Here is a 22,230-nt window from a genome sequence, read left to right on the forward strand (position 1 = left end):
AGTCCTCAAAGAAAGATTATGCCCTAAATCTGAGCAGCTAATATCTTCCATGGCAATTAAGCCTGAGCTGCTTACAGTTCTAAGAATAAGCTATAATATACCTGAGGATGGAGAGGCCATGAGGGAGGCTTTCAATTTCTGGCTCTTTGTAGTTAATTAACCCTAAATAACAAAGTGAATTTGGGGTCAATAATGGTAAAGTGCACCTGGAAAGGAAGCTGAGGGACAGTGGAGAGAATATCTCAGTGGTTAGAAGGACTTCCCTTTAAATTAGAGCAGGCTGTGCCACTGTCTGTGTCAAGGAGAGTAAATGTGGCAATGGCTGATCTTTTCATATATATATATATATATATATATATATATATATATATATGTAGTTTTTTAAAAATTTTTTTTAGATATTGATAGACTTTTATTATTTTCATTTATTTAGATGAGGTGCTAAGAATCAAACCCAGTGCCTCACACATGCTAGGCAAGCGCTACACCACTGAACCACAACCCAACCCTACAACTGATTCTTTCTATGCTCTGACAGGTGCACTTTCATGTAAGGAACAGACACTAATGGAAGCACAATCTGTGTTAACAAGATAGTGTGTAAGAAGCACCCAGATCTTAATAAATATTCAGGAGGAAAATTAGTATTATTTGGGAGTAAAACTCAAGAGTAATTTTTTTTTTTTTGCATTCCATATATTTCTAACTTTTGCATAGAGTTCTTTTTGTTCTACTTTAACTTTTATTAAATGAGAAAACATACACACACACACACACACACACACACACACACACACACACACACACTACAGCTTCCTAAAATGCACTCTAATAAAGCTAGGTATCTGGATTTCCCTCAGTGTGTCTTCCAAGTATTTTCTGAGGTTATAAGGAATAAAGGGGAACATACATACTTCACAATGAAGAAGAGGAGTCTTATCTGGATAAACATAATGCCAAAAGTTATTCTGGTAAGTATTAGAGCTTGAAGTGAACATACATATATATATGGTGTTTAAAGTTTAGCTTTTCTCTGACTGTAGAAGTCTTGTGTTTCACAAACCTCCATGACTGAAATAATTCCTGAAGATACTTTCTAGAAATGTAAATTCTGGAGCTTCCTTCAAATCCAAATATACAGGAAAGAGCACCACAGAAGCTCTATGTTAATGAATACTCCAGATGAGTATATCATGGGCAAAGTTTGGGAACTATCATTTCAGAACAGAGAGGTTAGTGTTCTGAACCTTTTGTCTGTTTATTTTTAATAAATAATTATTTTGGAACAAACTGATTTTGGTAGAAACATCTGTACCATTAAATTTCTATTAACAACATATATACAATTATTTCTGCATTTTTAAGAAAAGTGTGGAAACACTATTGGAAAAGCCTACAGAATCTCAATGACAAAAGAAATACTGTAAAATATTTAAGGCAAAAACTATAGTTATATCAAATGGACTTTTACACTTTTTACTAAAACAAATTACAAAATGTTCAATGTCATGCAAATATTTAAATATGCTAAAGTTTTTCAAAAGTTCAAGTAATGTATATTAATTAGGATATAGAATAAACCATGAATTCTGTGAAGTGAGAAGACATGTATCGAGACTAAGCTCTTCAATTTACTAGCTCTGTGGCCTTGAGCAAATCTTAAACTCTGTGGGTCCTAGTGGCTCCATTCAACTAATAAATGGAATAGTATTTTCTTTTCAGGATTAATGTATGAATTAAAAGGAATAAAATTTGATAAGTGGTTTCTAAATGAATTCATACAGTTATAAAAATGTTTTTGTTTTTTTTTTGTTTTGTTTTTTTTTTAACTATTATCATGTCCTTAGAAGTAGACTTTTTCTCTCTGCAAGACTAAATTCATTACTGCTTTCTGGTTTTCCACCAGGGAAGAGAGTAATGTTTTACAAGAAGGCAGAAATGGTGCAGGGCCCCTGGATGAGATGCTAAACTAGACTCTCTCCCTTTGTGTTACCAATTATTTAGAAGGAGTTTAAATCTACAAAAACTCTTTAACAGAGGAAAATGAGGAAGGACATCATCCTAATGTTCTTAAATCTCTTTCCTATATGTCTGCAATAAAGGTCTATTGCTCACAGCTATTTCTGATCATTTACACTGGTGGAGATAATAGCAACCTCAGACCTTGGCAATCATCTTCTAAGTTAGTTCTCTTAAAATGGCTTTGTAATGTCTTATCAGGAGTGCAAAAAATTTAATTCCAAGGAATAAGAATGAGACTGAAAACTATAATGGAAATAATTATAGTGCTGTGTATGATAAGTATAACTTCAACGATGCAACTCATTTAGAGGTAAGATGTGACCCTGAAGTCACTTTACCCCTTCTCTAACTGGAATATATGGAAATACTTTGCAAAAGCATCTTAGACGTAGCCTAGGATGTTTGAAACACAACTGCCAAAATTGTTTATGATTTCTGAAAATGAGCCAGAAGATCTGGGTTAAGAGTAGAGGAAGGCAACTAGGGGGAGGGAGGAGAGATGGTAAGGGGAGTTACTTGGGAATGAAATTAGCCAAATTATACTGTTATATTCTGTGCACATACAACTATGTAACAATGAATCCTACTGTTATGCATAACTATAATACATCAATAAAACAAACAAAACAATACACAAAAAGAAGATCTGTGTTAAAGTCTAGCTTTCAGTATATTAGGTTGATCACTTAAATTCTCTGAACTTTAATTTTCTCATCTCGAAAAAAAGGTGATTGTAACTATGCCATAGAAGAGAGAAGGTATGTGCAAACTATAAAATGATCTAGCAATTGTAATTACAATAAAGGTTATCAATAAAGCGTTAAGTCCAATGATGGTGATAATTATTTTCAAGGCAACTGTTAGCTTTATCCAGTTTATTTCCTATCTCTGTATATTCTATGAAAGTCTAATGTGGCCTTATTAAGATATTGGGAATCTCCATCCATCACAGGTAGATATATTTAAATCATAGTTGCTTATTTTCCCTAACTGAAATAAAACTTAGCAGAATACACTCAGATATCAATTTCTATAATAAGCCTTTTGATCCTCCTCAGACTTCCATATTTTTCAATTCCATTTTTATATCCTTCTCTTGATCTTCCTCCCATTTCTGTCATTTTGAACCCTTACAATTACCCAGAGGTGAAAAGGGACCTTTACATCAGGAAGCACATTGGTTTTGGTCACGTTTGTCTACTATTGAGCACATGGGTTTTATATTCAAATTGTGGTTATGCCACTTGTCCAGGTGTCCTGACTTGACCTCTCTAAGACATCTGTTTTCCCCCATCTGTAAAATAAACAAATACAAAGCTATGTATACAGTTCATAATCTTTGGGGGGTGAGTATACTGAACTCAGCTTGTCACACAATGGAGGTGACTATGACCTCCCAAGAGCTCCATTCTCACCCAGGTACATGGGCTTTCTCAAGGAACTCCTGCATAATCTGGCCTCCAAGACCCACTCTTTTGGCCATCTGGTGGCATTTTGCCCTGAACCAAAGACAACAGACAAAGACATTTTCTTGCCCTTAAAAAAGAAAGACCACCAAAAGTGGGCTGCTTCCCCCAGAGTATAAAGCAATTATGGCTTCAACAACAACTTCACCCAGGTCTCCATACCATTCCACAGGATGACAGGATAAGGGCACATGTGCCTCTTTCTGGCCCCTGGTGTATAAATTGCCCCTTATAGTCCACTATGTAACCAGTACAGTATGGCACTGCTGAATTTTCCCTAATCTACTATGTTTGATAGTTGTTATCAGCTCTCTTGAGTCACTAAGGGAAACATGTCCAGCAAAGTATACTCCCCCGGTAATACCCTGGCTTCTTGCATTTTTTCTTTGCTATTCACTCTTCACCCTCTGGATGATCTCAGAAAATTACTTAGGAAGAGAACATTTTAAAATTGCAAACCATTCTTTCTCTAAGGTCTCTGTTTACCTATATTTCAATGCTATAATTATTTGCCACACCATAAATTATGATTACCAAGTATAGATGGTATCATCAACTTTTATTTATATAATAATACTTCTTTACTAGATCAATTTACTAACTGCTGACACAGTGAGATTCCAATGAAATCTTGAAAGACTGATGGATATTGCCAAAGTCAAGGCAACTCCTAAATATAAACAGTATTTTCTTTCCTTTACCTCATATGCATTGCCTATATATAGTGCTGTGCAATTTCCATTAGTCTCACCCAACATCCTTGTGTTTATTTCAGGATGCTATGGCTTTAGCAATTTTTAGGGTACTGTCTTAGAAGAACTTTTTTTCTAGTTCCTGTTAGTGACCCAGTAATTGTTTTCATGGCTCTCCAGTCAAGTGTGAAGTGCTCTGATAGCATGTCAACAAAACATGGACTACTAGTGGAAAGACTGTATAAGTGCTATCATGATTGATTGCTTATTTGAATCTTTCTGCTCCCAGTTGCTCCTTGGATGTTGTCTCAAGGAAGACAGAAATCTCAAGTACAGTAAAAGCCGTGTTGTGTGTATGCCTTTATAGAAAGCAGAGAAGAACAAGAAGTGTAAGACTAACAGGGCTTCTGGGTGGATCACTGAAGAGAATGTTGTCTGAAAAATATTTGTAATTTGTAGTACTGCCCAGCAAATTGAACTGATGAGAATAGCCCACAGCCATCAGACTCCTATAAAAATTAAGAGTCCTGGCTGTTTTCTGGTGGCTTTGCTTGAGTCACACAGTGTTGAGGAACAATGCTTCTTCTAATAATCTGAATTATCCAAAGGTGCAGAAGAAAAATTTGAAGGAAGATAAACCATATAGTCAAATTCCACTTTCAAATCAGATAGTTGGTCTAGTAAACACCATCAAGTATGACTTTCTATTAATAAACTCAAGAAATTTATTTTTGAATCTGTCATTTTCTAAGTTATACAAATCTAAAAGGAAGACATTCCTCCCCTAGAGAAATTAACTGTATAGCTAATTCTGATACACTGTTATAAAAGTTCTTAGTCAATAGTAAAACCTAGTAGAAATATTTGTTTCTGGGATAAAGTACCTTATTTACAAAACAGAGACTGGGTAAACTAAGATCAAAATAGAGAATTTCTTTTGGCAAAGCAGCATTTGAATAATAATTATGAAAAGTTATTTCCAAAAAAGTACAATTTAGTAACTATAATACTCGTATGAGTTATAGCTACTTGATGTTAAATGTACTCAATCAATCTGAATGTTTGGCTTAGCCAAGTCATCTCAGATTTCAATCATCACTGATGGATTTTCACAAGTACTATTTCTCAGTTGGAGGGAAAAAAAATTCAAGGTTTTCAAGTATGAAATTCAATATCAAAAATCTTTGGGTTACTTGTCTATCCATAAAAGCCAATTTTCTTTTTAATGTAGCAAAACTTCATATAAAAACATTTTCTGAAAAAGAAAGATCAGCCTAGGATGCACTCACTTTTAACAAAGGAAAAAGCAAATGACAGGGAAAATAGATTTAGTTATTTCTCAAGGAACAGTATCTTTATTTATAACATCAGCCCAGAACCCAAGACAGATACCAAACTTCTTGCCAGTTGGCTGAACAATAGCTATTGAGCATCTGCTGGTCATAAAAAGGCTACACTAGATATCACCAGGAAAGCTAAAAGAAAAGCCAAAATGAACCCTGCCCTTGAGGAGTTTAAAGTTTAACAGAAAAAAAGAGAGCAAGTTTACTAAGATACAATAAGAACAGTGACATCTTTTAATGATACCTTTAGGGAAAATGTCTTATAGTGATACCCTTATATAACTAAGGAAAACTATAAATTTTTATTTGAGGACTTATTTTAGAAAACTTGTAAATATTTCCTCCTCTCTTTCAAATGTGTACAAATGTTTTTGAAAACCAGATGGGTCTTTTATCAGCTTTAGGATTTAGAATTATCTTTCTCAAAGGACATAAGAGCCAACTTGTTGAACTATAAACATCAAGGGACTTGCACCTCCCTGGTTCAGTTCTTCCAGTTTCTGTGTGAGATTAGAAGCAAACCAGTTTGTTCCCTAGCTCCAGGCTATTAAAAAAAAAAAAAAAAAAAAGATCCTGTCAAAAACATGTGAGAAGTTCGTGTACTTCTGGATAAGGTCATTTAACTAACACAGATGAATTGCCAGGTAAAATTAAGATGAACTCTGTGTGGCAAACAGTGATGTCAAGTCCTCTTTCATGAGAACCAATTGCTTTTCATTTGGAAAACATATATGTAATGGGTATAGTCATCAGCCTGGCTGATGTAATGATGATATAGTCATCACTCTGACTGTGTAAAAGTGTGAGTTCTGTCTCCACCATCTCCTAGCATACTGTACATAATGCACATTTCTAGTTTGATGCTTACTCAGTTATAATATGTATTTATTTTCTATTCTTTACCTTGGTGGGGAGGACTTCTGGGTTGGGAGAAGATTTTGCTTTTAATTATAAATCCCTAACATATGTCAGCAAATGACATCTCTGTTTTTTTAAAGTTTAAACTCAAATGAAGATAACTCTAGCAAACTAGGGTAGATTAAAACAGATGATTTTTAAATGGTATTTAATATCTATTATATTGTGCCATTTAGAACAATACTCCTATATAGGAAACTATTACAGTTCTAGCCTCTTGAGTATGTAAAGACAGCTAAACTTTAAAAAAATTAAAATTAAAAAAAATGTAAGGAAAGAAAAGAGAGAGAGACAGAGGAAGGGAGATGATGTTTTTGGAAATTAAAGAGATAAGTTCTAATTCTAAATTTCCCCTAAACACATTTAAATGTTTTTGCAATATGCTATCCCATCTCCTTCCAATTTTTAAATTTAACAGTGTTCTACATCTACATTGTCAAATATATGGACATAAATACATGCGTGATCCCATTTAAAACTGATTTTAATATTAGTTCTGTAAGAATATATTTCCTGCTCACCTCTGCTCTTTGAAATCAGTGTTTCCATAGATACTTTGTTCATATGAAATTTGTCCCCTGTTCCCTATATGCTTTAAGAAGAATTAAACAGGAAAATATTTCCTTAATTCTTGAATGTTGATAAATATTTTTCATGCCCTTTATACTTGAAAGTAAGTTTTACTGATAAAATATCTTTGGCACACATTTTTATTTCCTTGAGCATTTTAAATGTTATTCTTTTTTCTTTTGGCACAAGACATTGCTTTTAAAAAATGTGTTGAAAATTTAATTCAAGTTTCTGTTTAGCTTAAATGTTATTTTTACCTAAATGTCCTTCGACATTTTTATTTTAAAGGTCCACACTTTTATTTCAAAAATTGGATGTCAGGTATTCTGGATTATAATTTCCAGGTACACAGTATGCTATTTGAATGTTTTCAAATCCATTTTTTTCTGTTCCTCTGCTTTGGTCAAGCATTCTTATCATATGTACAATAGATCTTGTTTTCCTATATTCAATCTTTTCTTTTTTGGCATGATTTTAATTTTCTGAAAAGATGTTATTCTGTTCATTTTATTTTTCAAAATAACTGTACAAATTTTAACTTCATAATTTTTGTCACATATTTTTATGTTAGTGCCCCATACTTTTACCTATTTCCTTAATTATTTGTTTGTTTATTTATCTATTTGCTTATTGCAGTGCTAGGCATCAAACCCTGGGCCTCCCATATGCTAGGCAAGTGCTCTACTACCCAGCTACCCAGCCCTGTTTTTCCTGAACTTTTAGAGAAAGGCTGGCTCTAGATAGCTTTCCAAATTTCACAGAACTCCCTCTACTGTTGTATTAGGCATTTCAGACATGCTATCATGTTTTTTAAAATTTTCTGGCTCTGTGGCTTTTCCTACTTTTACCTAAACTTGTGTTTTTTAATTTCCCTTTGACTCCACTGTTTCTGCTCAGTTTTATGTTGATTACCCTACCATCACACCCCTCTGCAACCATGCTTTTTCCAGTGTGAGGCATTGTCAGACAAGGGTGCTCCAAGGGCTCAATTTTGAAAATACACTAGATGTAGATGACACCAGTCCCTTCAGATCTTGCTGTGTGCCACTCAACCTGTGAGTGGAGTAGACAAAAGAATTTCATCATTTCCAGTAGCTATTCTCAAATGGTCCCACTGTGCCTTCTAGGTAATACCTAGAACTCTGGGTTCTGCTATGATAGAAACTCAAACTCCCCACTGGTTTTCTCTGTGTCTGGTGTGCATATACTGATACCACAGGACTCATGGCTGCCTATGTTTTCACTTAATCTACTAGTGTCTGTTGTATATGCTGTGCATGAATTTTTTTGTTATCTGGTTACTATATCCTTTACATGAGAATTTGCAAAGATCTAAAAGCATGATGTTGACCTTTCTTAGCATGCAGTTAACAAGAAAAAATGTTCGAGGAAGTCACTGGTGGTCAGACCAAATGAAAGTGTCCATGATCAGTTTCTTCACCTTCCTTTCCTCTGGGTCTGTATGTTCAGAATCATCCTGATTTAATGGCAAACCTAAAGGACATTATTTTAGGAATAGACAAGAACTACCTAACTTTAAGTGTTCTCATTAGTTGTGTGCTCCAGGCCATTTGTAATCACCCTCATCTTATCACCAAAATTCAGAATTGTCTAAGTACCTATTGGTTATATTTTAAGAGGAAACACTGTCTGAGACTTGCTTGCATTTTAACCTGAATTTCAAAAGATCCTTCTAAATTCTTGTGGTCAGCTTATTAGGTGTGTTGAAAGATTCCACATAATGAGTCATTAAATTTTTAATTCCATGAATCAATTAGAAAAATCAATGAGAAAAAAACAAAATGGAAAAACTTTTTTCTAATTAGAAATAATCTGAATTAAAAGAAATCCTGCTTTAAAATGTTAATATTGCTGTATTAGAATTCACTATACATGCAGGAAACCTGATGCCAGTTTTGGTTAGTTGTCTCTTTTTTTGTCTTTTTTGACTGAAATTTTACTGTTCCTTCCCCACTTTCTATTTTTTTTTTTTTTTTTTTTGAGGGCTGATAATATACAGATCAAAAAATATGAGATTTGGACTCAACTAGATATCACATAGTACTTAAAATCACAGTAAGTCCTCTTTTGAGTGTGGGACCAAGGAGATATATTTAGTCTCTCTAATCCTTAGTTTTTTTATCATTGAAATGGGAATAGTAATAACACTTACTATTCAGAAGATTGTGAGGTTCAATCCTATGATACATGTCTCTAAAGTACTTAAAAGCATATAGCACAAATACTAGTAAAGGTTTACTATGTAAACAGTAAAAATGTTTTGTTATTATCATCATTACTATTAGTTTTGATCTTTACAGTTCAGAAACCTCTCTAGGATATACCTAGGTATAGGTTTTTACATGCTGATGAATAGTTGAGATTTTTACATGACCATGAGCAAGATCTTAATTTTATACATTTTAGCATTTATCATATTTTAGTGGCATTATCTCTTTACTTATCTATATTCATGATGGAACTAATATCTCTAGGAAAATATGGAGAACGTCTAACTTGTTCATTACTGCATCTTTAATAGCTAGCACAGTGCCCCAAAGCCACTCAATAAATATTTGTTGAATGAATTAGTAAATGAATTAATTTGTTTCCCCAAATATGTAGATCTGAAGAAGGAGATGCCTTTGATAAAAAAAAATAGGAGATCACTATTGCTCATTTGTCAATTAATAAATTGGCAGTTGGATATGCTTTGTAAGACTGATAATTATGAGTAAGTGCCCTGTGAGTAATTGATAAAATCCAGTTCCCCATCTTGGATAATCCAGGTAGTTTCCAGTCTCAGATAAAGTACTCAAAATATATGCCCATCTGGAGGCACTGCCTTTGCAGTTCTCTGGCTTCCCTCCTTCTGAACATCTTTTCTATTAGAAGCATCCTTTTTTTGGAAAACCAGCCTTTAGCAGGCATAAAACTCTGCAACTATCCACTGAAGACCAGTTGCATGTATATACATCAGCATCACTTTTGGCTACTTCTGAGCACACATGAATAAGCAGTAAAATGAGACCCCAGCTTAGCAATTTCTCAGCAAATGAATGGGGAACCATGCTCTGGGTGGTTATTGATAATTCTAAATGGCCCTTGAAAATTGCCCATTGGAGCTGAAAGTATACCTTATTTCTTCTACGCCTTGAATTTCCTTTAACTGTCTTTTTTTGGGCTTCAGAACAGCATTCTTCCTTGCTTAGGCATGCAGTTTTGCATGCAATCAGTACATGCAGGCTGCATTCTTCCAGAGAATACTTCAAGAAAAAAGTTAAGTTTGCAACTGCAACCCAGGGAGATAAATAAAGGAGGAGTTCTAAAGTTCTGATAGTGAGATAATAGGCATAAGATGTCAATACTACCAATCTATAACATGGACTCTGACATTTTTAATCCAGTATGCCCACAGGGGCATGTCATTGAAATGGAGAGAGAATTCAAATCTGTTGATTCAAACTCCTTCCATAATCTCATACTACCTTGAGAAAGGAATGAGAAAGTGTTATGAAAAGTATTCAATAGGAACATAATGCTTAATTATGTTAGGTGTAAATAAAAGCAACAACATTGACTTACATCAGAAGACATGATATTTGAAACATCACTATGTACAAAGGTTGAGGGGGTACTTAGAATTGTTCAAATAAGAAAAGAAGAATTAGTAGGCTGAGGAGGAAGAGAGAGGATTTTGCTACTAATGTGATACAATGTCAACATTTTTCTACTTAATGGTGGGCTGCATGCTGAATAATTCCTTCCAAATCCCACTGCTGGAAGCCTGCATCTCCAAGCTTTTAGGTTAATCTATTATTCATGCTGCTTGTTTGCACAATAATATTGATTATCAGGCCAAATAATAAGATGATATTTTTGTTCTCAATGAAAATTCATGGCAAATACTTGAAACACCAAATTTAAACTGTGAAGAGGAGGATATACAGGGTAATTCAATTGGAGAAAATAAGGAGGTCCTTAAGTTAACTGTGGACATTTTTCAGTCATCAAGAATCCTATGAAACGCACACTATACCTTGCAATGAAAGTAGGCATACTTATTTTAAAGGAAACTCAGTTTACCCTGAAAATGATGAAATGATAGGATAATTGGGTTATTTATTTACTTAGGTGCTAGGAATTGAACCCAGGGCCTTACACCTGCAAGGCAACCACTCTACCACTAAGCTATACTTCCAGCCTGGGAAATTAATACTTTTGTTAATATAAACAAGGTTAAAATGTTTTGATATGTTAAAAGAAATTTTATGTGTGGATTCAATGACATTTCAAACTCAATTTTTGTAAAGACAATACTTCAACATGTTATGCAGGTAGAAGCTTAAGCTATTTTATTTTGCTGTACAGCAAGAATGACTTCCTACTCTCCTGAAGGTTTTCTATACAACATAAAGCACAAATCTAAACTATGCTAAGGTTGTATGCTTCCTACAAGAATTTACTGAATGAAAAAAAAAATAGGCTCCTCCTGAGATGGAACGTGCTTTACATTAGTCAAACCAATTTATATTTGTTAAACCACTGCTCAGATTTATACCACAAAAATCTTTTATTTGGTTGCACAGCAAAAATTAGTAATTTCTTTGCATACGTATGTTTATGCGTACACATGCATGTATATAAATATATATATGTGTATCTATATATATACATGCATATATAGATACATGCATACATATTGCAGAATGATTTATTCTCTTGTTTTCATGTGTTATCATTGATAATAAATGAGCTAAAAGACAATGTGTTAATTCTGAATTTAAAAAAAGAGTACTGGATTTTCCTGGTGCTAGACGTCACTAAAACCAGGTTACAGATAGTGTGACTGCATTTCTGCTACAGCAGGAATAAAGAGGAAAGAGAGGTAATCTACACTCCAATATGTAGTGATAAACTATCAAAGTCAATTCTATCTTTAAGAATATCCAAAGTATAATACAAAACATTAAAAATTTCAATTTTTTAAAGAAAATGAAATGGTACATTCTCAAATCTAATCAATAAGGGAAATGGATGCTTCTTGTATTTATGACAACTGTGTCCATTCAACCAAAGTAAAACCACTGGGCCTTCAACTTGGCTGTTCATGTGTTTCCCATTTCAAAAACCACAAAGGATGAAAGTGTTGAGTAAATCATTTGTAAACCCTTTCCAGAATGCCTGGGAATAAGCACATTAAGTAGGTGAAGGGAAAGGAGGAGGGACCCACGGAAGGGAGAGAGGTGAGTGAACAGCGAAGGGTGTGTGGATACTGCTAGTGATGCCATCAATGTGGCCACAGGTGACTAGACTGAGTGATGAGTTGTGTCTCACAAAAAGTGACTTTGCTTGACTGTCACTGCCTAATTCTGAATTTTCTAATAGCATATGAGACTTCCTGGGCTTTGACTGGGAAAAAAATATCACCCCTTTTCTAATGGTCTTCTCTTGTGGATCCCAAACATTACACACTCGTGATGCCACTTGATTTCAAGGAAGCACATCTTTATCCTAGTCTCTTCAAATAGGGCTCATTTCCATTTGTGAATCTCTCTACTTCATAGCCCCTTGAGGTTTCCTAGCTCCAGGAACACGGGAACTTATCTAGATTCTGGTTCTGGATTTTTAGAATGGAGGGCCTGCCTGATAAATTTCCTAAAAGACTTGCTACATCTTTAAATATCAGCATGATTTAGAAGTCAAGAGACAAATGTCCTTGGACACTTCTATTCTAGATGTCATAGAGAAGGGTACATATTTTTTTTTTTGATCTCACATGTATTGGACATTAAATGAGGTCATTGAACTATATGGTTATAATGTTATAAATCTAATGCTTAGTCAATGATATGAGTCTACTTTAGCAGAAGAAAGTACAATTGAGCTCTGCTAGGAACTTCTAAAGAAATAATTTTAAGAAGTGTGAATGACTGATAACAACTGGTACTTTTCAGGCTATTCTCTATGCACAAATATTGGTCATTTTAAAATTGTATGGTATTTTCTAAATATGTTTGGGAAAACAAAAACATACAACTTCATTAACCCATTTGATCCTTGCTTGGAAAATAGGACAGGTTATGGTGCTAAAGTCTAATAATCATAACTTTAATGAAACAATAAATAAAAAGAAACATCCATTCTCTTATTTTGCCTCAGAATTCAGCAGAACGCTTAAAGTAGTCAAGGATGTGAACCAACAATCATCATTTCACCAGCTCCTGGCTCACAAAAGGAACTCCACCAAAAAGAAAGTAGACATGTTTATTAATGACATGAACATGACCATGCTTTGAGTATTCTGAAGAAGTCAATTTATGGAATACTCTTATCAGTCGAAGCTAACCCATGAATACCCCCCTGTCTTTTGTGAGATGGAAGTTAGTTGGAATGGATTTTATGTTAGGAGAATATTTTAAGAGCACACAATATGATAAAAGAGGACAAAGGTAGCCAGAGGAGATTATTACCATACTTCTTATTCTTTCTCCTTTCTTTCTACCTTCTCACACTACACGTACTAGCCCACATATCAATTTAACAAAAATTTTGCTTCACATAAATTTAAATAATGGGTCTGGATTTATAACTTTGACATAGTCATTTAATGGCCCTGTTTAACTTTCAGAATTATTGCAAAACTAAATACTAGATGGAAATTTGAAAATGCTGAAAGATAGTTATTCAAATTCAGTATCAAAATATTACTAATTTACCAGTAGTTCTAATACTTCCATAGGGTTTTTTTTCCACAAAAGTAAAAATGGACAGAAAAATATTGTGAGTAGGAAAACACACCAAAATTTCTTCTTTTCATATATCCTCACTAACTCCATTTATTCCACAAAAGTTATAAAATGCTCAACGTACCAAACAGTTACAAAATTAAGGTACCAACAGGTACCATATTTGGCTCAGGAAATGTAATGATGATCCAAATAGAAATTTTCCTGTTCACACATACTATGTCAAAAAAGACAATCAATCAAATATACAAGCAGTAATTGTAACCTGATATTTGTACCAGGATAAAGTATCTGAGATGCTAGTCATGCAGATGCCTCTTCCCTCTTCTGTCAAATTGTATAGAGAATTTCCTCAATATTTGAGGAGATATTTGAATGCTGAAGTATATACACATTGAACAACTGGGACTCACTAAAAACAGTCTTCACCAAAGAAGAAAGAGGCAAATAGAGTTCGAATAGCATTTCTAATATTGAGAGCCTCATGTACAGCCAAGAATCACGAATCTTTGTAAAGAGGAATAGGCAAGGTCCTATTGTAAGATACGCAATGACCAGTCTGCACTCATAGGGACAGTTAGTTCCTGTTCTGTTTTTTGAGCTATTTAAAGATGGAAAAAGTGTTCAAGTGATAAGTATGGGACAAGCAAAATTTTTTCAAGTTTAATCTGTGAGGCAGTAAGTCACCACAAATTCTTCAAAATGACATATTTTGATTTCATTATCTCAATATAAGGAAGGTACAAGTAAGGATTTCTTAATTTTGAAAAAAACAGTGTTCAGGCACATGCATCATATAATTTCACACAAAGATATTTTGGTCTAGGGCAGAGAACACGAAAGAGAAAATAGGATGGGGTAGGGGTTTATTATAAATCTATGATCCATCAGCAGTTGAGTTGCTTGAATTAAGTCCTGTCGATAACTATGCTTGCTCTGATAAGCTGACAAAACAAGTGAGTTCCACATGTAGGATAAATTATAAAGTCAAGGTATTGAATCCATTTTTATTTTATTTTAAAATTCTGATTTATCTCTTTCTGACAGCACATCCCATAGTTCCTTCTAGCATCTTGCTACATTAGAGAGCAATCATGAATGTCAAGTTTTGATGTACACCATGAGGACCCTTCTCTATAGTCCAGAGTCTGTGTGGTCTTTCTGATATGATTGATTGTGGCACAGAGGCATTCTCCAATAAAGATTAATTGCTCACAAATTATTCACTACTGAATAGCTGACTGTGACTCCACACTTCTGACTCCTACCGAAGCAAGCAGTTCCAGTGTTATAGTAATTTATTTTCTCCCTCTCTTTTTAACTTGTATATTCATTTTATTTTTGTCTTTTTCATTTAGGTAAAATATTTCCTCTTGCCATTCTGGTTTGAGATTTAGGCATGCCTTCGACAGACATAAGAAACATGATGGTCTAAAAAACTTAACATGAATTTTCTCTTACCAATAACTAAGAAAGAAATATTCTAATGTAAAAGTTATAAATCAAAGTGGTTAAGCAAACAAGGGAGATACTTCATGGTTTATTGTCACCTCTCTCCTTTAATGTGGACATGACCTAATTGCTATAAATGACTCAACACTATGACACTAATTTCCAAATTTGATTCTCTCAAAGTGCCATTAAGTTGGACTAGATACAAAGGAAATGCTAGAAGTTAAAGAAACCAGAGAAGCACATACAATTTATTTTCAGCTCATTTAGAAAAACCAGAGCACAGTGCAGAGACAATCTTACTTTTGAAAAGTGAATAGCAAGCTTTTACTTAAGACTGTTCTTGATGAAATACCCTAGGGCCCAGGTTAGAAAACTTCAGTTTGCTCTGCAAAAACAAAACAAAATGAAATGTATCTTTATTCTTCTAATAAGTAACTTTTTGGTAGTTAGAAAAAGAGTTTTTAATTTACCATTTTCCTCTAATGCAGCTTTGAGCTAGAAGAGACATCTATTGATAATGTAAGAAAGTTACATTTGAAGAGAATGAATATAATAACACATTGGTTAAAAATATTAAATATATTGCATCTGAACAGTCTATAACTGTATATGGAAGATAAGCAAATTTAAATTCACTTAAGATCACAGAGAAAAAGAGGAAAAGGAAGAATAATAAAACCCAGATCTGTTCTCAGAGCACTAAATGCTTGACTGTACTACATGTAAAATATGCTGGAGTTTTAAACTACAAATGTCTGCCAATGGCATCTGTTGTATACTGTTACATAGTTCACAAAGCTAAATAAATCAACCAGTTTTATCAGGATGCCTGCAAAGGAATATTCAACTATCTTTCGGCAGTTTAGAAAAACAAATCTGTTTTAATTTTTTCATATGTAGTCCCTACAGGATAAGTAGAAAACATACTGTCATTAGCTATTATACCTTTTCATGACAGATTAGCATTTTTATCTTGGGTAGCTATTTAGATAATTTAGATATTCCAGGACCATGTCCTCCCCAGGGCCTTTCCCCACCTGCTCTGTAATGGCAGGGCAACAATCTAGCTTTGCTTAGCTTGCTTATGTGGACAGAGGTCAGGATGCAAAACACCTGGAACTATTGATGAGTTCATATATTGCAAAACTATTGATTTTTCCCCTGTGCAGTGTTTTTCATTCCACTGAAAAGAAGGAATCACCTCTTCTGAGAAGAGGACTCACCAATATTTCACTTCAAAGTTGTGAATTTTTAAGCCAGAGAACCCTGCATTGTGCTACCACATTCATGTTTAGAGAAAAAGAGGGTACTGTATCATTTGTCAGACTCAATTGTATGGATTTTAGGATATATTTCAAAAATACTGAGTGCAGGCCAGTCTTTCCTGAAGACTTTTCCTTAAATTCCACAGGAAGATCTTTGTAATGTACATGTTATTTCCATCCAAAATAAATTTTCAACATTTTCAAATCTAAGAACCCAGATGCAAAGGACATTTTACTACTGTTTCACTCAGTTTAAAACCATTTATTAATTATTCTCTTTCCCCAACCCTCTCTCTCTCTCTCCCTCTCTCTAATACACAAGATATATGCAATTTTAAAAGCATAAGATGTGTTTAGTACTTTTTTATTCTCTTTAAAAATCACTAAAACAAAAAGTTCTAAATCAATTAATCTTATATTTTGTTCCATATGCACAGCTCAAAATAGATAGTACATTATGATAAAATGGGCTTAAAATGTTATAGATTTTAAGAAAAAATAAAACTAGTAAAGGTGCTTAGTAGAAATTAGAAGTGTAAAACTATTTTTTTTTAAAGCTAATGTTATCAATGAAATCAAAGTATTTGGGAACTTCCCTGGACTCTGCCTTCTCAAAATTCAGAATACCACATAATAATCAGTTTAAGTTACCACACTTTAAGTTTGCAGACTTTTTTATATGTATATGTGTGTGTGTGTGTGTGTGTGTGTGTGTGTGTGTGTGTGTATACCCATGGACAATTTAGGAGTCAAGAAATAACGTTTACAGGATTTTGAGTATGTGTTAAGACAAATATTTAGATCAGCCAAATTATATTATTATATCCTGTGCATGGACAAAGATTTAACAATGAATCCTACAATTACATATATAATCATCATGCACAATATAAAGTATGGAAAAATAAACTTTGAAAATTATGCTTATAAGAAGAATTAGTTCTTAACTTTATATTAACTGAAATGAAATTGAAATCAAATATAATAAATAAATATTTAGAAGTTAGAATTTTTTAGTATTTTGTAGCTATTCCCTTTGACTTGAATGATTAAAAGGAAGCTAAAAGGCTGGACATCGGGAATTTTGGAAGTAGGTGACAAGAACATGCTCTGCAATCCTTTTCAGCATCTAAGAATCATTAGAATGATGAACAAAATTCTCATTTTCTCCTCTTGGTTTCCCTCTTTTTTTCATCAGAGATTGATCATGGTCCCATCAGCTGTTTTTACTCTGTTCTTATTAAAAGTTATAGGTGATTAACTTCAGCATTTTTTTTAATCATGTGAGTGTGAAATTAGTTTTATGAATTGTATGTTGTCATAGTTTTTATTCCTAGTTTTTCTCTTCCTGATTTTTGTGTTGCCGTTCCTTTCGATCACCAACAAAACACCTCAACAGATTAAGGGCTTCTTGAAGTAGCAGCTGGAATTTTCAAATACAACCTTAATATGGTATGTGATAATTTGAGGCCAGATAGAGAGATAAGTTGATGCTTCTTTGAAATTTTGAAGAAGATCAGTCAGAAATTACAATAACAGATATAAAAAGTTTAAACTATAAGATAATATTAATTAAATTGGAATATGCATGTTCATATACAGAGTCACTGAATATCTAATCCTGAAGTGACCTTACATAGCTTGAATTTCAGCACTATTACTTTACATATAAGGATATTGAGGTTCAGAGAGGGGTTTGGTCTCATTCTTTGTAACAGTTAAAAACAAAGCTGAGCCTAGAGTTCCTTTGTTTCTCCTGGGCCAAATGATCCCCTTACAGTATGAATTGAAAGGTCATGAACTGGCAGTGCTCAGAAGGAAGGTGCACAGCTAGACACCAGGCTCTTGTGGGACTTTAGAAGAGACCCTGAATAGGGTGGGAAGTTGGACCATGTACTATCCCAGGTCTGCATTCCAATGCCAAGATTTTATTCATCTATATTTGAAATTAATTGTTGTGAAGATGAAAAGAGACAAAACGACTCCAGAAGAGTAACATGCTAAAACATCTATAGCTCTTTATTCAAATAATAAAATAATTTTCTTATTCTACATTTAGCAATATTTCCTGCTTTAGAAAAATAAGCCATCAATTCTACCCATATTGCATTATCTCTTATAGTTATGCATGCTTTCGAACAACTGGTAAGGTAAGAAGCATGGAGTGAAACCCATTTAGTTGGCATTATATAGCCAAAAGAACAGATGTTGCCAAAAGTCACTTTCATTCAGTTCATGAAGCAAAGGAATAAGAAATCTGAAAAGAAAAGCTGTTAGCACCTAGCAGGCATTCAGAGAAATAACTAATATGTGATGGAGGAAAAAATCCCCACTTGATCCCATGCTTATTATATAAAAAACAAGTTTAGCAGTCTGCATGTTATAAGTAAAAACTTCAATACTACTTATTGGCAACATTATGAATATTTTCAATCTGGTTCAAATTCAAATATAATTGCAAACATTTTTAAATACAAAGGCTGAATGACCTCAGAGGGAATTTGATGATTTTACACTGACTTGTACACATATTGTAGTGTTTTTTTTTTTTCTTTAATGCTAGAGTGAGGGAAAATTCATAATTTCTTACTTAACTCCTCACTTTACCTAGATATCTCACATCACGTAATACAAATTTCTAAGAAAACAGATTATAAGACAGACCATGCAAACTCTGTCCAGTGGTATGGACTTATTGACAAAATGTTTTAGTTTTGAACCCTGACATGACTCTTCAATGGAGTCAAAAATAAGAAATAAAAAAAGACAAGAAAAGAGAAATTTTCATGAGAAGCCTGTTAGAGACACACATGGAACTCAAATAGGAAACAACCCTTCAGTTCCAACAACCAAAACATTGGTAACTTCCTTCCTTTTCTCATTTTTCCTCCTCCTTCCCTTCCTTCTGTCACTGTGCATTATTTTATCATCTACATACTAGGAACTATCCTGGGCTATGAGGATATGGAAGATTAGACTATGACCAAAAGATGATAACTATGAATAAAGCCTAGTCTCAGAAAAAGAACACACCAGATAAAAAAGAAATTATATGAAGAATACGAGAAAACATGCATTGGAGAGTGCCATATTAATAGTATAAGGTGATAGTTGGTCTCACATTATTGTTTATATTTTGTACTGAAAAATCTTTCAAAGAGTTATAGTAAGAGAGGTAGTATATATTCAATTCCAGTATTCAAACATAAATTTGTAATGCGGAACTCTTCTTTTTCTTTCCCCCACAATAAAAAAAAAAAAGTGTGTTCCTTCTGTGAAAGCCATCCTAGCATCAGGCTTCAGGGGAATTCATGTAGATCAATGGAGAACAATAGTCCATTCTGCTGCCTACAATCTTAGAAAGCATGTTATGAGAAAAATTCAACATATTGTGCTCAACTGAAGCTAAGATTCATTGAAAAGGCCTGTAAGTACCTACAGAAAAGTCATGTCCCTTACCTTTAAGTGGACAGTTGCTAAAAATAAGAATGTCTAAAAACCAATATGGGAACACAAACCCACAAACCCTAGGGCCAAGAGTCTGCCCAGAGGAGAGGGCTTAGTGAAATCTGCACTAAAGTAAATTACTTTTAAACTGGGCATTGAAAGGTAGGAATAAGTGGAATTTCACAAGGCAGAAAAGAGAACAAAGGACATTCCAGACAGAGGGAACTATGTGTACAAAATCAGTGTCTTAGGTACTCCTAGTACCACCAACTAGGTGGTACAAACAACAGAAATGTATTCCTCTCAGTTCTGGAAACTAGGAATACAAGATTAAGACCTTGGCAGTTCTTGTGTCTGGTGAGAGCAGTCTTAATGGTTTGCAGAGAACCTTCTCTGGATAGATTCTTACGTGATGGAAAGAGAGAATTCTGGTCCCTTCATCCCCTTTGAAGGCACTAATCCCAAAGGAGCTACATCCTCATGACCCAATACCTCCCCAAAGACCCTCCTAATGCAATCAAACTGGGAGTATTATGATTTCATTATATAATTTGGGGGAACGCAAATATTCAGTCTGTAAGAATTTGTGGGAATTATTCTCTGAAAGCTTCATTTTTTTATGCTAATTTTGCAAAGGTAACTACTATTCCCTGTGCTTATAAGGAGAAACTGGTGTATCTTTATATTGAAGAAACCGGCATTTCTTTTTGTTGTTGTTAATTTATTAATAAAATATATCAACTCCTATTATTTACACAGTTAAAACTTAGATTTGAAAAGAACACCAAAAAAATGTTGGACAGGCATTTTCCATTGAGAAACAAACAAATTCATTGCAGAGAGAGGCTGTGGTATAATGGGAAAGATATAGGTTTGGAGTTAGAAGTCAGTTTGTCTCACTTCTGTTTATCTCATAATTGTTTGGCATGTAGTTCATACTCCATAAATAAATAAATAAGTGTGTTCCCTATCATTTGAAATTGTTTTCAGGGAAGAACTGCAGAGCAATACAAAGTGGTTTGTAATTTCATATCAACATGAATAGTAAATATGTCTGAATCTACTGTGCCTGAAAGTAAATGTGGAAAGGTTAACTGAAGTAATGTGGGCTGCCCTTCGGTGATATATATAGAGAGGTATAATAAAAAGAAAGAAAATTATCTTTAGAAGAAGACACAGGTCTCGGTGTTTATTTTAGAAGGAGAATACACTATGTCTAGAAAAGGCACATGTCTTATGGCAGAAGGGAGTCAGGGGAAAACAGTTTTGTATTAATAAGTAATGAAACACACCAGATAAAACATCACATCATAAAGAGGTGTGAGCAGCAATGTAAATATCTGGAACACCAACCCAAGCACATTAAAACATCACTGACAGTGCCCAGACAAATACCTTCTTCTGCAGATATGAGGAAGACCACACTGGACAGAGGAGTGCATGGCTAAGTCCTTATCACTGAAACTTACACAACTCTCCTTTCGGAATAGCTCTCCCTGACCTCTGTACCCAAAGCAGCCTCTTACTGTCTGTGTCACACTTTGCAAAAATTGCTTTGCTGATCAAATTTGTTTAATTGAAATAATTTTCTCCTCTCACTAGATTTTAAGCTTTCCAAGCACTGGAACATTTCTCTTTGGGTTTGCTGTCATATTTATAATCCTTGGAACAAAGCCTGGCACACAGCATACCACTACATGTGCACATACATGTGCACATGTATACACACACACACACACACCATTTAAATGTTTTCCTGAAAGGGAAAAAAAAAAAAACCTAGACTTTCTTGCTATAGCAAGATGTGAACATGTGAACAGTGTTGGCAATGGGTATTGAAGGAAAGGGAGAAATGGGATTTATAGCCAGGCTTACCTCAGCCGGCATAGGGGTTGTCAGAACTAATTTTTCATGCCAAAATGTTACAATAAATTAAAAAATTCAATGTGTATCTAGCTGCCAAACCATTACCTTCTGTCACAAATCCATTTATCTGCACTGAAATAGTCCACCTCTATCTCTCACCAGAGTTCACAAATGCCAACTCTCTCGTCATTCAGATGTCCTCCTTATGCAGTACATCTTCTGCTGACAATCACACCTCTCTAGGCCTGTTAGGTAAACACACAGTAGCTAATGACTAAAGAGAATCCATTTTTCTATTTGGCATTATATTGTGGAGTTATATTCTTTTCTATCAGGGAAGTTATTGTTAACTGAAGTTGTGTGGGTTTGTTGTTGTGGTGGTGGCTGTTTGTTTGTTCCTGTATATTATTGGTAAAAATCCTCCCTTGTACAAGAAT

The 22,230-nt window shown here is 34.1% G+C and overlaps 1 protein-coding gene across 7 annotated transcripts in view; it reads right to left on the bottom strand.

Annotated features, from left to right (window-relative positions):
* The window catches only part of LINGO2 (leucine rich repeat and Ig domain containing 2), a 1,166,767-nt gene that overhangs the window by 756,490 nt on the left and 388,047 nt on the right, over positions 1-22,230 (bottom strand). For 5 of the 7 annotated variants that reach the window (XR_013759532.1, XM_079112352.1, XM_079112356.1 and 2 more), the window contains exon 2: positions 21,899-22,038. The exons of the other annotated variants lie outside the window; for them this stretch is intronic. The gene's annotated coding sequence lies outside the window, so the exon portion shown is untranslated. The remainder of the gene's footprint in view (positions 1-21,898; positions 22,039-22,230) is intronic. 7 annotated transcript variants of the gene reach the window in all.

This window comes from Sciurus vulgaris, assembly GCF_902686455.1.
Source record: "Sciurus vulgaris genome assembly, chromosome: 15".
In the NCBI taxonomy this organism is placed as follows: domain Eukaryota; kingdom Metazoa; phylum Chordata; class Mammalia; order Rodentia; family Sciuridae; genus Sciurus; species Sciurus vulgaris.